Consider the following 16,913-nt stretch of genomic DNA (forward strand, 5'->3'; position numbering starts at 1 on the left):
TGAGGATGTACTGGTGGATGTATCCGTCTATAACCTCTTACTGAGGCTGGGCCTGTGGTTGGAGCCCTCCATGACCTCTGACTGAAGCTGGGCCTATGGATGAAGCCCTCCATGTCCTCTAACTGTTGCTGGGCCTTTGGACGGAGCCCTCTATGACCTCAGACTGAGGCTGGACCTATTGATGGAGCCCTCTATGACATATGGCGGTGGCTGGGCCTGAGACGGAGCTCTCCATGACCTCTGTCTGAGGCTGGGCCTGTGTATGGAGCCATCCATGTCCTCTGACTGAGGCCGGGCCTGTGGATGGAGCCCTCTAGGACCTCTGACTGAGGCCCGGCCTGTGGATGGAGCCCTCTAGGACCTCTGACTGAGGCCCGGCCTGTGGATGGAGCCCTCTAGGACCTCTGACTGAGGCCCGGCCTGTGGATGGAGCCACCTAGGACCTCTGACTGAGGCCCGGCCTGTGGATGGAGCCCTCTATGACCTCTGATTGAGACTGGGCCTGAAGACAGGCACTCTATGTCCTCTGATTTGAGGTTGGGCCTGTGGACAGAGCCCATTATGTCCTCTGCCTGAAGCCAGGCCTGTGGTCGGAGCCCTCAATGACCTCTTACTGAAGCGGGGCCTGTGGACAGAGCCCTCTATGACTTCTGCCTGAGGATGGGACTGTGAATCTAGCCCTCCAGACATCTGATTGCAGCTGGGCCTTTGGACGGAGTCCTCTATGACCTCTGACTGAGGCTGGGCATGTGGATGGAGCCCTCTATGAACTCTGACTGAGGCCTTGCCTTTGGATGGAGCCTTCTATGATCTCTGACTGAGGCCGGGCCAGTGATTGGAGCCCTCTATGACCTCTGTCTTAGTCTGGGACTATGGATGGAGCCCCTATTGACCTCTGACTGTGAATCTACCTGTGGATTGAGCCTTCTATGTCCTCTGAATGAGGTGGGGCTTGTGGACAGAGCCCTCCATGACCTGTGCCTGAGGCTTGGCATGTGGATGGATCCCTCCATTACCACTGACTAAGGGTGGACCTGTGTATGGAGCCCTCCATGTCCTCTGACTGAGGCTGGGCCTGTGAATGTAGCCCTCTATGACCTCTGCCTGAAGCTGGGCATGCGGATGGAGCCCTCTATGACCTGTGAATGAGGCCAGGCCAGTGGTTAGAGACCTCCATGACCTCTGTCTGAGGCTGGTCCTATGGATGGAGACCCTATTGACCTGTGACTGAGGCTGTTCCTGTGTTTGGAGACCTCTATGACCTCTAGCTGAGGCTGGGCCTGTAGACGGAGCCCTCCATGACCTTATCCTGAGGCTGGGCCTGTGAACGGAATCCTCCCTGACTTCTACCTGAGGCCTGGATTGTGGTTAAAGCCCTCTATGACATCTGACTGAGGCTGGGCCTGTGGACAGAGCCCTCTATGACATCTGCCTGAGGCTGGAAATGTGGATGGAGCCCTCCATGACATCGGATTGAAGCTGGACCTTTGGACGGAGCCCTATATGACTTCTGCCTGAGGCTGGGCCTGTGGATGGAGCCCTCAATGACCGCTGCCTGAGGCTGGGCCTATGGATGGAGCCTCTAGGACCTCTGCCTGAGGCTGGGCCTGTGGATGCAGCCCTCTATGACCTGTGACTGAGGCCGGGCCAGTGTTTCAGATAGAGGTCATGGAGGGCTCCAAACACTGGCCCGGCCTCAGTCACAGGTAATAGAGGCCTGCATCCACAGGCCCAGCCTCAGGCAGAGGTCATAAAAGGCTCCATCCAAGCGAAACCTCAGGGAGGGGTCATAATGGCCTTTCTCCATAGGACCAGCCTTAATCAGCGGTTATAGAGGGCTATGTCCACAGGACCAGCCTCAATCAGAGGGTATAGAGGGCTATGGCCACAAGCCAAGCCTTAGTCAGAGGTCATAGAGGGTTCCATCCACAGGCCCAGCTTCAGTCAGAGGTCATGGAGGGCTCCAACCACAGGCCCAGCCTCAGTCAGAGGTCATAGACGGATCCATGCACCGGTACGTCCTCAGTCAGAGGGCAATAGGGGATCCATCCACAGGCTCAGCCTCAGATAGAGGCCATGGAGGGCTACAAAACTGGCCCAGCCTCAGTCACAGGTCATGGAGGGCTCCATCCACAGTCCCAACCTCAGGCAGAAGTCATATAAGGCTCCGTCCACAGGTCCAGCTTCAATCCAATGTTATGGAGAGCTCCATCCACATTTCCAGCCTCAGGCAGAGGTCATAGAGGGCTCTGTCCACAGGCCCAGCCTCAGTCAGATGTCATAGAGGGCTCCAACCACACGCCAGGCCTCAGGGAGAGGTCATGGAGGGTTCCGTCCACAGACCCAGCCTCAGGCAGAGGTCATAGAGGGCTTCATACACAGGTACAGACTCAGTCAGGGTTCATAGTGGGCTCCATCCACAAGTACAGCCTCATTAAGTGGTCATGAGGGGCTCCATCCACAGGCCCAGCCTCAGATAGAGGTCATGGAGGGCTCCACCCACTGTCTCGGCAACAGTCAGAGGTCATAGAGGGCTCCATCCACAGGCCAAGCCTCAGACACATGTCATAATGGCCTTTCTCCTCAGGACCACCTTCAATCAGAGGTTATAGAGGGCTATGTCCACAGGACCAACCTCAATCAGAAGTCATAGAGGGCTCCATACACAGGATCACCCTCAGTCAGTGGTAATGGAGGGATCCATCCACAGGCCCGGCCTGAGGCACAGATCATGGTGGGCTCCGTCCACAAGCCCACCTTCAGGCAGTGGCCATGGATGGCTCCAACAACAGGCCCAGCCTCAGTCAGAGGTCATAGAGGGCTCCATTGACAAGCCCAGCCTCAGTCAGAGGTCATAGAATGCTCCGTCCACATGCCCAGCGTCAGTAAGAGGTCATAGAGGGCTCCAGCCACAGGTCCAGCCACAGTTAGAGGACATGGAGGGCTCCATCCATTGGCCTAGCCTCAGTCAGTGATCATAGAGGGCTCCATCCACAGGCCCAGCCTCAGATAGAGGTCATGGAGGTCTACACCCACAGTCCTTGCATAGGTCAGAGGTCATAGAGGACTCCATCCACAGTCCAGGCATCAGGCAGAGGGCATGGAGGTCTCCAAACACTTGCCCGGCCTCAGTCACAGGTCATAGAGGGCTCCATCCACAGGCCAAGCCTCAGGCAGAGGTCCTAGAGGGCTCCATCCACAGGCCAAGCCTCAGGCACAGGTCATAATGGCCTTTCTCCTCAGGACCAGCTTCAATCAGAGGTTATAGCAGGCTATGTCCACAGGACCAACCTCAATCAGAGGTTATAGAGGGCTCCATGCATAGGACCACCATCAGTCAGTGGTAATGGAGGGATACATCCACAGTCGTGGCCTCAGGCACAGATCATCGAGGGCTCCATCCACAAGCCCAGCTTCAGGCAGTGGCCATGGAAGGCTCCGTCAACAGGCCCAGCCTCAGTCAGAGGTCATAGAATGCTCCGTCTACAGGCCCCACTGCAGTCCGAATTCATGGAGGGTTCCAACCATAGGACCAGCCTCAGTCAGAGGACATTGAGGGCTCCATCCACATGCCCAGCGTCAGTCAGAGGTGATAGAGGGCTCCATCCACAGGCCCAGTCACAGTTAGAGGACACGGAGGGCTCCAACCATTGGCCCAGCCTCAGTCAGACATCATAGAATGCTCCGTCCACATGCCCAGCGTCAGTCACAGGTCATAAAGGGCTCCATCCACAGGCCCAGCTTCTGATAGAGGTCATGGAGGTCTCCACCCACAGTCCTTGCCTCAGTCAGAGGTCATAGAGGACTCCATCCACAGGCCAGGCATCAGGCAGAGGGCATAAAGGGTTCCATCCACAGGCCAAGCCTCAGGGCGGGGTCATAATGGCCTTTGTCCACAGGATCAGCCTTAATCAGCGGTTATAGACGGCTATGTCAACAGGACCAGCCTCAATCAGAGGGTATAGAGGGCTATGTCCACAAGCCAATCCTTAGTCAGAGGTCATAGAGGGTTCCATCCACAGGCCCAACTTCATTCAGAGGTCATGGAGGGCTCCACCAAAGGCCTAGCCTTAGTCAGAGGTCATAGACGGATCCATCCACCGGTACATCCTGAGTCAGAGGTCAATAGGGGCTCCATCCACAGGCTCAGCCTCAGATATAGGTCATGGAGGGCTCCAAACACTGGCCCGGCTTCAGTCACAGGTCCTAGAGGGCTCCATCCACAGGCCCAACCTCAGGCAGATGTCATAGAGGGCTCAATCCACAGCCCCAGTCTCAGTAAGAGGTCATGGAGGGCTCCACCCACAGGCCCTACCTCAGTCAGAGGACATGGAGGGCTCCTTCCACAGTCCCAGTCTCAGGAAAATGTCATAGAGGGCTCGGTCCACAGGCCCAGCCTGAATCCGATGTCATGGAGGGCTCCATCCATGTTCCCAGCCTCAGGCAGTGGTCATAGAGGGCTCTGTCCACAGCCCCATCCATAGTCAGAGGTCATAGAGGGCTCCAACCACAGGCACATCCTCAGATAGAGGTCATGGAGAGCTCCGTCCACAGGCCCAGGCTCAGTCAGAGGTCATAGAGGGCTCCATACACAGTAAGAGCCTCAGTCAGAGGTCAATAGGGGCTCCATCCACAGGCTCAGCCTCAGATAGAGGTTGTGGAGGGCTCCAACCACTGGCCCGGCCACAGTCACAGGACATAGAGGGCTCCATCCACAGGCCGGGCCTCAGTCAGAGGTCCTAGAGTGCTCCATCCACAGGCCCAGCCTCAGGCAGAGGTCATAGAGGGCTGCATCCACAGGCCCAGCCTCAGTCAGAGGACAAGGAGTGCTCCATACACAGGCCCAGCCTCAGACAGAGGTCATGGAGAGCTCAGTCCTCCGGCCCAGCCTCCGTCATATGTCATAGAGGGCTCCATCGATAGGTCCAGCCTCAGTCCGAGGTCATAGAGGGCTCCATCTGCAGGCCTATACTCAGGCAGAGGTTATGAAGGGCTCCATCCACAGGCCCAGCCTCTGGCAGAGGTCATGGAGGGCTCAGTACATAGTCCTAGCCTCACTCAGAGGTCATGGAGGACCTCAACCACAGACCAGCCTCAGTCAGAGGTCATAGAGGGCTCCATCCACAGGTACAGACTCAGTCATGGTTCATAGAGGGCTCCATCCACAAGTACAGCCTCAGTCAGAGGTCATGAGGGGCTCCATCCACAGGCCCAGCCTCAGATAGAGGTCTTGGAGGGCTCCACTCACTGTCCTGGCCTCAGTCAGAGGTCATAGATGGCTCCATCCACAGACCAAGCCTCAGGCACAGGTCATAATGGCCTTTCTCCTCAGGACCAGCTTCAATCAGAGGTTACACCCTCAGTCAGTGGTAATGGAGAAATCCATCCACAGGCGCAGCCTCAGGAACAGGTCACGGAGGGCTCCGTCCACAAGCCTAGCCTCAGTCAGAGGTCATGGAGAGCTCCGTCCACAGGCCCAGCCTCAGGCAGAGGTCATAGAAGGCTCTGTCCACAGGCCCAGCTGCAGTCAGTGGTCATGAAGGGTTCCACCATAGGACCAACCTCAATCAGAGAACATTGAGGGCCTCGTCCACATGCCCAGCGTGAGTCAGAGGTCATAGAGGGCTCCATCCACAGTCACAGCCACAGTCAGAGGACATGGAGGGCTCCATCCACAGGCCCAGCCTCAGGCAGAGGTCATAGAAGGCTCCGTCCACAGGCCCAGCTTCAGTCACAGATCATGGATAGTTCCAACCACAGGACCAGCCTCAGTCAGAGGTCATTGAGGGCTCCGTCCACATGCCCAGCGTCAATGAGAGGTCATAGAGGGCTCCATCCACAGGCCCATCCTCAGTCAGAGGACATGGACTGCTCCATCCACAGGCCTAGCCTCAAGCAAAGGTCATGGAGAACTCCGTCCACAGGACCAGCCTCAGTCAGAGGCAATAGGGGCTCCATCCACAGGCCTATCCTCAGACAGAAGTCATGGAAGGCTCCAACCACAGCCCCGGCCTCAGTCAGAGGTAATAGAGGTCTCCACCCAAAAGCTAAGCCTCAGTCAAAGGTCATAGAGGGCTCCATCCACAGCCACAGACTCAGGCAGAGGTCAATAGGGGCTGCATCCACAGGCCAAGCTTTAGTCAGAGGTCATTGAGGTCTCCATCCACATGCCTAGCGTCAATGAGAGGTCATAGAGGGCTCCATCCACAGGCCCATCCTCAGTCAGAGGACATGGACTGCTCCATCCACAGGCCTAGCCTCAAGCAAAGGTCATGGAGAACTCCGTCCACAGGACCAGCCTCAGTCAGAGGCAATAGGGGCTCCATCCACAGGCCTATCCTCAGACAGAAGTCATGGAAGGCTCCAACCACAGCCCCGGCCTCAGTCAGAGGTAATAGAGGTCTCCACCCAAAAGCTAAGCCTCAGTCAAAGGTCATAGAGGGCTCCATCCACAGCCACAGACTCAGGCAGAGGTCAATAGGGGCTGCATCCACAGGCCAAGCTTTAGTCAGAGGTCATTGAGGTCTCCATCCACATGCCTAGCGTCAGTCAGAGATCATAGAGGGCTCAATCCACAGGCCCATCCTCAGTCAGAGGACATGGAGGGCTCCATCCACAGGCCCAGCCTCAAGCAAAGGCCATGGAGGACTCTGTCCACAGTACCAGCCTCAGTCAGAGGTCAAAGACGGCTCCATTCACAGGACCAGCCTCAGTCACAGGGCAATAGGGACTCCATCCACAGGCCCAGCCTCCGACAGAGGTCATGGGGGGCTCCAACCATTGGCCCAGCTTTAGTCAGAGGTCATAGAAGGCTCCATTCAAAGGCCAGTCCTGTCAGAGGTCATATAGGGCTCCATCCACAGGACTAGCCTCATGCAGAGGTCATAGAGGGCTCCATCCACAGCACCAGCCTCAGTAAGAGGTCATGGAGGGCTCCATACACAGGCCCAGACTCAGTCAGAGGACAGGGAGGGCTCCATCCACAAGCCCAGCCTCTGTCAGAGGACATGGAGGGTTCCATCCGCAGTCCCACCCTCAAGCAGAAGTCATATAGGGCTCTGTCCACAGGCCCAGCCATAGTCAGAGGTCATAGAGGGCTCCATCTACAGGCCCAGCCTCAATCAGAGGACATGGTGTGCTCCATCCACAGTTCCACCCTCAGGCAGAATTCATGGAGGGCTCTGTCAACAGGCCCAGCCTCAGTCAGAGGTCATGGAGGGTTCCAACGACAGGACTGGCCTCAATCAGAGGATATAAAGGGCTCCATCCATGGACCCAGCTTCAGTCAGACGTCATGGAGGTCTCCAACCTCAGGACCAGCCTCAGTCAGAGGACATGGAGGGCTCCGTCCAAAGGTCCAGCTTCAATCAGATGTCATGTAGGGCTCGATTCACAGTCCCATCCGCAGGCAGAGGTCATAGAGGGCTTTGTCCACAGGCCCATCCTCAGGAAGAGGTCATTGAGGGCTCTGACCACAGGCCCGGCTTCCGGCAGAGGCCACAATGGGCTCCGTCCACAAGCCCACCTTCAGGCAGTGGCCATGGATGGCTCCAACAACAGGCCCAGCCACAGTCAGATGTCATAGAGGGCTCCATCAACAGGACCAGCCTCAGTCAGAGGACATGAAGGGCACCATCCCCAGGGCCACCCTCAGGCAGAGGTCATGGAGAGCTCCGTCCATAGGCCCAGCCTCAGTAAGAGGTCATGGAGTGCTCCATCCACAGGCCCAGCCACAGTCAGAGGACATGGAGGGCTCCATCCACAGGCCCAGCCTCAAGCAAAGGTCATGGAGGACTCTGTCCACAGTACCAGCCTCAGTCAGAGGTCATAGACAGCTCCATTCAAAGGACCAGCCTCAGTCACAGGGCAATAGGGACTCCATCCACAGGCCCAGCCTCCGACAGAGGTCATGGGGGGCTCCAACCATTGGCCCGGCTTTAGTCAGAGGTCATGGAAGGCTCCAGGCACTGTCCCGGCATCAGTCAGAGGTCATGGAGGGGTCCATCCACAGTACTGGCCTCAGGCAGAGGTCAAAGAGCATTCCAACCACAGGCCCATCCTCAGTCAGAGGTCATGGAGGCCTCCATCTACAGGATCGGCCTAAGGCAGTGGTCATGGAGGGTTCCGTCCAGAGGATAGGCCTCAGTCAGAGGTCATAGAGGGCTCCAACCACAGATCCGGCCTCATGAAGAGGTCATGGAGGGCTCCATCCACAGTCCAAGCCTTAGGCAGAGGTCATAGAGGGCTCCTTCCAAACACCCAGCCACAGTCAGATGTCATAGGGGGCTCCATCTACAGGCCAGGAATCAGGCAGAGCACATAGAGGGCTCCATCTACAGGCCCAGCCTCAGTCACAGGACATGAAGGGCTCCATTCACAGGGCCAGCCGTAGGCAGAGGTCATGGAGAGCTCTGTCCACAGGCCCAGCATCAATCAGATGTTATAGAGGGCTATGTCCAAAGGCCAAGATTAGAGCTCATAGAGGGCTCCATCCAGAGGCCCAGCATCAGTCAGAGGATTTAGAGGGGTCCTTCCACAGGCCCAGCCTCAGTCCGAGGACATGGAGGGCTCCATCCACAGTCCTAGCCTCAGGCAGAAGTCATAGAGGACTCCGTCCATAGGCCTAACTTCAATCTAATGTCATGGAGGGCTCCATCCACATTTCCAGCCTCAGGCAGAGGTCATAGAGGGCTCCATCAGCAGGCCCAGCGTCAGTCATAGGTAATAATGGGCTTTGTCCACAGGCCCAGCATCAATCAGAGGTTATAGAGGGCTTTGTTGACAGGGCAAGCCTCAATCAGAGGGTATAGAGGGCTATGTCCACAAGCCAAGCCTTAGTTAGAGGCCATAGCGGGCTCCCTCCACAGGCCCGGCCTCAGGCAGAGGTCATGGAGGGCTCCATCCACAGTCCCAGCCTCAGTCAGGGGACATGGAGGGCTCCGTCCACAGGCCCAGCCTCAGTCTGAGGTCATAGAGGGCTCCATCCACAGGCGCAGCCTCAATCCGATGTAATACAGAGGTCATGGGGGTCTCCAACAACTGGCCCTGCCTCAGTCACAGGTCATAGAGGTCTCCATTCATAGGACAAGCATTAGTCAGAGGTCATAGAGGGTTCCATCCACAAGTCCAGCTTCAGTCAGAGGTCATTGAGGGCTCCATCCACAGCCCTAGCCTCAGTAAGAGGTCATGGATGGCTCCATCCACAGGCCCAGCCTCAGGTCGAGGTCATGGACGGCTCCGTCCACAGGCCCAACCTCAATCAGAGGACATAGAGTGCCCTGTCCACAGGCCCAGTCTCAATCAGAGGTCATAGAGGGCACTGTCCACAGTTCCAGCCTCAATCAGAGGTCATAGAGGGCTCCGTCCACAGGCCAGGCCTCAGGCAGTGGTCACAGAGGTCTCCATCCACAGGCCCAGTCTGAGGCAGAGGGCATAGAGGGCTCCATCCACAAGCCAGCCTCAGTCAGAGTTTATGAGGGGCTCCATCCACAGGCCCAGCCTTAGATAGAGGTCATGGAGGGCTCCACCCACTCTCCTGGCCTCAGTCAGAGGTCATAGAAGGCTCCATCCACAGGCCAAGCATCAGGCAGGGGTCATAATGGCCTTTGTTCACAGGACCAGCCTCAATCAGTGGTTATAGAGGGCTATGTCCACAAGCCAAGCCTTAGACAGAGGTCATAGAGGGTTTCATACACAGGCAAAGCTTCAGTCAGAGGTCATAGAGGGCTCCATCCACAGGCCTAGCCTCAGGCAGAGGTCATGGAGGGCTCCATCTAAAAGTCCAGCCTCAGTCAGACGTCACAGAAGGCTCCGTCCACAGGCCCATCTTCAGTCAGAGGTCATGGAGGGTTCCAACAACAGGCCCAGCCTCAGTCAGAGGTCATGCAGGGCTCCAACTACAGGTCCCGCTTCAGGCAGAGGTCATGGAGGGCTCCGGTCTTGGCGGCACACTGCAAGCCCCGATCACAGATCACGGACCAGGGCGGGCGGCATGGGTTAGGGCCCTTAGCCCCCTGACGGGGACATGATCGCGGACTCCTTAGCTCCTACAGCCGCCTGACCAAGTCCCCGATAGTGCTTGGCCGAGGCACACTGCAAGCCCTGATCACGGATGAAGGACCAGGGTGCCTGATGAGGCTAAGATCGCGGACTCCTTAGCGCCTCCAGGCGCCTGACCAAGCCCTGGATCGGGCTTGGCGGCGGCACACTGCAAGCCCCGATCACGGATCATGGTCCAGGGCAGGCGGCATGGGTTAGCGCCCGAAGCTGCCTGACCAGTCCCCCATCGCGGACTGGTTAGCGCCTGCAGCTTGGTTCTCCAGTTTTCGGGAACAGTACCGGCTCCTTCCTGGGCCCTCAGACTGAAGCAGGGCCTTGCTTCTTCCCTCATCAGAGGCACAGGTGCAGGTGCTCGACTCCTTTGGGACCACGGAAATACGTCACCAGGGACGTATTTCATCGCCCATTTAGAAAGCTCACCTTCCTCAGGGGCTGCTGTTGTGGGTGTTAGATTTCCGGGGCAGTGAACTGATAGATCCTCCCTTCCCCCAACTGATGGATGGAGAATGTCCTAAACTCCACCTGCAGCCCAAACACTCCTGAGCACCTAACCAGGCACCTTATATGGACTGTACATTGAACCACCAATAAGCACCTGCCAAACACCCTAAACCCCCAATCCTAAGTCCCTAATCATGTGCCTTACATGAAACCACCAATCAGCATGTGCCGAGTACCCTAAGCCCCATCCCTTCCCTTTCCTCCCCTCAAAAGGCGCCTTCACCTCTGCACACGTGCTCTCTTCCTTTGGGAGGCAGCCCGGCAGGGGCCTTCTCCTCTAATAAAGCCTGTGTCCGGGTCTCCAGCCCTCTGTCTCATCTTTCATGAACAAAGAGACGAGGGCTGGGCGCCCCCTGATTCAGCTGAGATGCTTCAACCACCCATGTTGCTCCCACGCATGGCTTCTGCCTTTGGTTCTCTCCCCCAGCGCCCTGAGACAACAGAAAAAAGCCATCCTGTTCCAGAAAATTCAGAGGCAAATGGAGCCCCGAGGGGCCCCGCCCAGGACTCTGACCATGAAGCCAGGGAGCAGATCCGGAATTTACATGAAGAATTTCCAGAGTCCTGGTCAGTTCCCAGATTGGCTGAAGGCTTGGATGTTAGCTCCGATGTGATCAGAAGGGTTTTAAAGAGCAAGTTTGTGCCCACATTGGAGAAGAAACTGAAGCAGGATCAAAAGGTCCTTCAGAAAGCTGGGCGTGCCCACTCGCTCCGCCAGCTTCCAGGCCCTGGGGATGCCTGGGAGCTGCTTTCTGCAGGCCGCCCTGTGTCAGGAGCTGAAGCCTCATCCCAAGGCCACGGTCACAGCACAGCTTTGAGGGTGACAGAATCGAATACTCACAGTACAAACACCCTGAGGAGACCGAAGGGAAGGAATAAAGGAGTCCAGAGCCTGGATAAGGAATGCTTTGTGCCTGTTGCTGCAGCCCAAGGTCAGCACAGAGAGCTGCGGAAGTACTCCACCAGTGGTTGTGAGGGCACCAGAGGCACTGACAGCGATGGACTGCCAAGTGCGAAGGAGCTGGCAGCATTGAAGGCAAGAGAACTGGGTGAGCAGGACTTCAGCAGCAAGGTAGCACAGAGGGGGTGAGAGTTCTTTGACGACAATGGGAACTTCCTGTACAGAATTTGAACTGGAGGCTGGCTGGTGGAGGTGTCATGTAAAATACAGCTGAGCGAGCATATTGTAGCTGCCTGGATTTCTGTGTGTGAATGGTCCACCTTGGAAATGATGAGCCTGAAAATGGAAGGAGCCGCTTGGATTTCAATCTGACAAGGGACAGTGAACTTCACAGGGCAGGTGTATATGCGGGCAGCTTGAATAACAGGCTGGGTGCAGTCTAGCTCCTGGAGCATGGCTCCTGGTCTGACCATGTGGATATTCAGTACTCACCCTTCTTGCTTAGGCTTTCTCTGTGAAAACCAGCCTGTGTCACATATGTTAGGAGTTTGTTGTCTTTACAATATGTGTATGGGAGGAATTGAATAGTGTTCTTTCTCACATCGTTTACTTCTTGATTAATGAACACTAACAGATCTGGAGCTGCTTAGTCAATTGGTTGTATTCATTTTGTGCAAAGTAAAGTGAAATGCAGCAAAAAAATAAGTATATACATATATTCATAGTCCATGGACATAGACAATATTGTGCTGAGTGCCTAGAAATGGTGGTGGGAGGGTAGAGGGAGGCAAAGGGGGCTGAGGATGGGGGAAATTGGGTCTATTTGTAATAGAGCCAACAATAAAAAAGATCATTTGCCCACATGGCATGTCTCAGTGGTTGGACATGGACCCATGAAACAAGGTATCTCTAGTTGGATTCCAAGTCAGGGCACTTGCCTAGGTTGGGGAGCTCCATCCCTGTAGGGGGCATGCAGGAGAGAGCTGATCAATGATTCTCTCTCATCATTGATGTTTCTCTGTCTCCCTCTCTCTCTAAAAAATCAATAAAAAAAGAAGAGTGTTAAAATTGATTTGATTCAACAACACCAATTTGAGTGAAGACCATCACGTTTTCTCCCAGGTCCTCTAAGCAAAATCATGCCTTGGTCTGTTGTGTAGAAGATGTCCCAGGCATACCAGTGTTCAGGAACAGGAAGCAGCCTGGAGGAGGACGGCCTCACCATGGTCTGTAGTGTTAGACTTCATTACTTCATGTTCGAAAAGATTTCACTGCCCAAGTTCAGAAGATTTTGGGGGTACATTAATTGAAACTGGGGATAATGAAAACACGTAGGCCTTATGATAGAACAGGAAGCAGCAGAGAGATAGAACAGGAAACAGCTGGCTCCTTTGACTCTCTAGAAACATTGTGGGAAATAAATGAGCCAAAGCGAGGCTGCTGTGAGCTCACTGGGCATTCAGAGGAAAGGAGGCCTTGAGCGCAGATTCAGGGGTTAGGCCAGGATGACCTGCCACTGCTCATTGCTACCCTGGTTGCAGGTTGCGTGGGATCCCTGAAAATCTTAGCAGAGCCGGGCAAGGGTGGTTCAGTGGTTGAGTGTTAACCTATGACCCTGCAGGTCACTGATCAATTCCTCGTCAGGACACATGCTCAGGTGGTGGACTGGATTCATATTGTGGTGCATGCCGGAGGCAGCGTATCAGTGATTCTCTCTTATCATTCATCTTTCTCTCTCTCTCTATCCCCCCTCCTTTCCTCACTGAAATCAATAAAAATATAGTTTTGAATATATATTTTAAATCAATTACACTTACATCAAAAGTTAAAAAATAATTAAAACTTGCCACTTCCCATTATTTTACTATTTTATCATGAATGTTCTTGAGTATATTTGTACCTAATGCATCAGCATGTTTGTAATAAAATATAATGATGTGCCACTGAAATATCCTAGCAGGCCCATGTTCAGTGCCAACATTATGTCATTTTGAAACTAATCATGATGAGAGTATTTACCACCAGGAATAAATAGTGGAGAAGGTTAGAAACACAGATCTAACTTAAAAGTGTATCATGCAACTGGGCATTAAATTGTGCATAACATAAAATGTGAGAAAAACAATTTTCCTTCCAGTATTCAAAACATACTGTATAGTTCCAAATGGAAAAGAAACCAATTGAGTCCTTAAGGAATGGGTGAAGTGAGTAGAGATGTCTTAGATGCTGAACTGCCCTCCTATTGGTTAAATCCTAAATTCATTTGAAAAATTGAAAAAGTGAGTGCTCAGCACGCCTTTGAGCCTGGCGACTTCCCATTGATCAGATCCTAGGACTTGCCTCACAGCATGGCCCCAAACGCCAGTCCTAGCTCCCACCTCAAACAAAGAAACCGAAACTGGCTCCAGCCCCCTAGCTGGAGAAGAATCCAACCCCTCTGGTAGTGCCGAAGGGAAAAAAAGAACAGCAAGAAGCGATTGGACATATTGATGAAGTACAAAATGATATAGACAACTTAATGAACAAGCCAGTGAGGAGATTTTGAAAGTAGAACAGAAATATAACAAACTCCGCCAACCATTTTTTCAGTAGAGGTCAGAATTGATGGCCAAAATCCCTAATTTTGGGGTACCAACTTTTGTCAACCATCCACAAGTGTCTGCACTGCTTGGGGAAGAGAATGAAGAGGCGCTGCATTATTTGACAAGAGTTGAAGTGAGAGAATTTAAAGATATGAAAATAGGTTACAGAATAGATTTTTATTTTGATGAAAATCCTTACTTTGAAAATAAAGTTCTCTCCAAAGAGTTTCATCTGAATGAGAGTGGTGATCCATTGACAAAGTCCACTGAAATCAAATGGAAATATAAAAAGGATTTGATGAAACGTTCAAGTCAAAGACAGAATAAAGCCAGCAGGAAGAGACAGCATGAGGAACCAGAGCGATTCTTTACCTGGTTTACTGACCATTCTGATGCAGGTGCAGATGAGTTAGGAGAAGTCATCAAAGATGACATTTGACCAAAACCTTTATATATATATATATATATATATATATATATATATATATATATATATATATATATATATATATATATATATATACTAGAGGCCCGGTGCACGAAATTCGTGCACGGGGGGGTCCCTCAGCCCAACCTGCACCCTCTACAATCCAGGAGCTCTCAGAGGATATCCTACTGATGGCTTAGGTCCACTCCCCATGGTTCTCTGCTCTCTGTGGGGCCTGAAGGTTTCCCTGCAGCCATGGAGATGAAGCCCCCATGCCCTGCTGTCGCTCTCTGCCTGCTGCCGCCATGTGCCATGTGAAGGAAGCCCCAATGCCCTGCAGTGTGCTCTGTCTGCTGGGCCTAGGGGCTTCCCAGACACGGACACACTAAGGAAGCCCCCATGCCCTGTTGTCCAGGCTCTGTCTGCAGGGCCTGGGGGTGTTCCCACCGCCACTGCCCACTAAGGAAGCCCCCAAGCCCTGCTGTCTGGGCTCTGTCTGCCATGTCTGGGGACTTCCCTGCCACTGCCCCACTAAGGAAGCTGCCATGCCCAGCATGCAGGGCCTGGCGGCTTCCCGGCTGCAGAGATCGGGAAGCCGCCATGCCCTGCTCTGCTGGCACTGGAGTCTTCCCTATGACCCACCGGCTCCGTGTGTGCAGAGCCTGGCATCCTCCCGATCGCCATGGTGACCATCAGGAAGGCCCCAGGCCCCGCTCCTCCGCCGGCTCCGTGTGTGCAGGGCCTGGCGTCCTCCCGATCGCCGTGGCGACCATCTGGAAGGCCCCAGGCCCCGCTCCTCCGCCGGATTCATGTGCGCATGTGCGCAGGGCCTGGCGTCCTCCCGATCGCCATGGTGACCATCAGGAAGGCCCCAGGCCCCGTGCCTCCGCAGGCTCCGTGTGCGCAGGGCCTGGCGGTTTCCCGCTGCCGCAGCACTAAGGAAGCCGCCATGCCCTGCTCTCAGTGCTCTGTTTGCTGGTGGGACAGGCCAGACACTCCATCAGCGGGGCTGAGGGGACTGTGGGTATGGGGGCCGCCATTTTTGTTGCGGAGTGACGCTAATTTCCATATTACTCTATTATTATATAGGATATATATATATTACTGATTATTTACAGAGAGGAAAGGAGAGGGACAGAGAGCTAGAAACATGGATGAGAGAGAAACATCGACCAGCTGCCTCTTGCACACCCCCTGCCGGGGATGTTCCCGCAACCAATGTACATGCCCTTGACCGGAATCGAACCTGGGACCTTTCAGTCCAGAGACCGACGCTCTATCCACTGAGCCAAACCGGTTTTGGCTTGACCAAACCCTTTACAGTACTACTTGGTTCCTGACATGGATGATAAAGACGGGGAAGGAGAAGAAGATGATGATGCATGCACGAATTCATACACTGGGCCTGTCTCTCTCTCTCTCTGTCTATATATATTAAAGCTTGTTTTAAATCAATTACACATATATCAAACTTTAAAAAATGTTTAAAACACGTTTCCAATAATTCAGCTGTTTAATTATGAATGTTCTTGAACACATTCATTGCCACTGTATCAGTATGCTAAAAATCTATTCATATGAAAGGCTAAGCAACCGCCCAATGCCCTCACAGGTAGCTATAACCTGCATTGACAACCAGGGGGCAGACGCTCAAAACAGGAACTGCCCAGTGAGTTGTGGTTATTTGACAGCAGTGGTTCCCAGGTACCCCACCCCAGAACCAGAGAGGAGGGAGCCTGCTTCTGGGTTGTGTCACCCAAGAACTGCCCTCTCGAAATCCAGGACACTTCGGGGGATGTCAGAGAGCCTGTTTCAGCCAACTCTCCACAGGACAGGCCCTCGTTTTAAAAGGGAGGAGAGGAACAGCAATCATCTACCTCCTACACGACCACTCCAGGGGATTCAGGAAGGCATGTGCCCTGTCCTGGAATCAAACCAGTGGCTGAGGGACCCCACCCATTACACAGATGCCCTTCAAGCCTCGGCAGCGCCAGCCAAGGAGGGACTGTGAGAGGTTGGCACTAGGGAGTGTGGGGCCGATCTCACCTAGTTGCGCCCCACCACACACTTTCGGATTAATTTCATTTCAATGTGCACGCATCCATGTATCTGGTCACTAGTAAAATATAATGATGTACTACTGAAATATCTTACGTCCATGTGCAATGCCATCATTTTGACAGTTTGAATGTGGTGAATTGTCAACTACTGCTAACCTAGACTTCACTTAATGTATTATTAAATGCTTAGACGTAAAGAACACTGGTGGAGGATGTTAACAATGCAGATGAAACTTTTAAGTGTATGGTACAAGTGGGCTATAAATAGTACATAGGGTAAAAATTGAGAAAAAGTATATTGTTTTTAGAATTCAAAAGCAAGAATTCCATATGGCAAAGAAGTCACTAGAGTCATTGAGGAATGAGTGAAATTCAAACATATG

General features: G+C 53.7%; 3 pseudogenes across 3 annotated transcripts in view; 2 read left to right on the plus strand and 1 right to left on the minus strand.

The window, feature by feature from the left end:
* The window catches only part of LOC307094820 (protein SET-like), a 671,772-nt pseudogene that overhangs the window by 596,901 nt on the left and 57,958 nt on the right, over window positions 1-16,913 (minus strand). The gene's annotated exons all lie outside the window — the stretch shown is intronic.
* LOC307095028 (neugrin-like) lies at window positions 10,230-11,692 on the plus strand (annotated as a pseudogene). Its single transcript has 2 exons — window positions 10,230-10,252; window positions 10,988-11,692. The product of its transcript is annotated as a neugrin-like (transcript).
* LOC307095029 (protein SET-like) lies at window positions 12,625-16,102 on the plus strand (annotated as a pseudogene). Its single transcript has 4 exons — window positions 12,625-12,687; window positions 13,833-14,497; window positions 15,794-15,854; window positions 16,083-16,102. The product of its transcript is annotated as a protein SET-like (transcript).

This window comes from Cnephaeus nilssonii (genome assembly GCF_951640355.1).
Source record: "Cnephaeus nilssonii genome assembly, chromosome: 24".
NCBI classification, from domain to species: Eukaryota; Metazoa; Chordata; class Mammalia; order Chiroptera; family Vespertilionidae; genus Cnephaeus; species Cnephaeus nilssonii.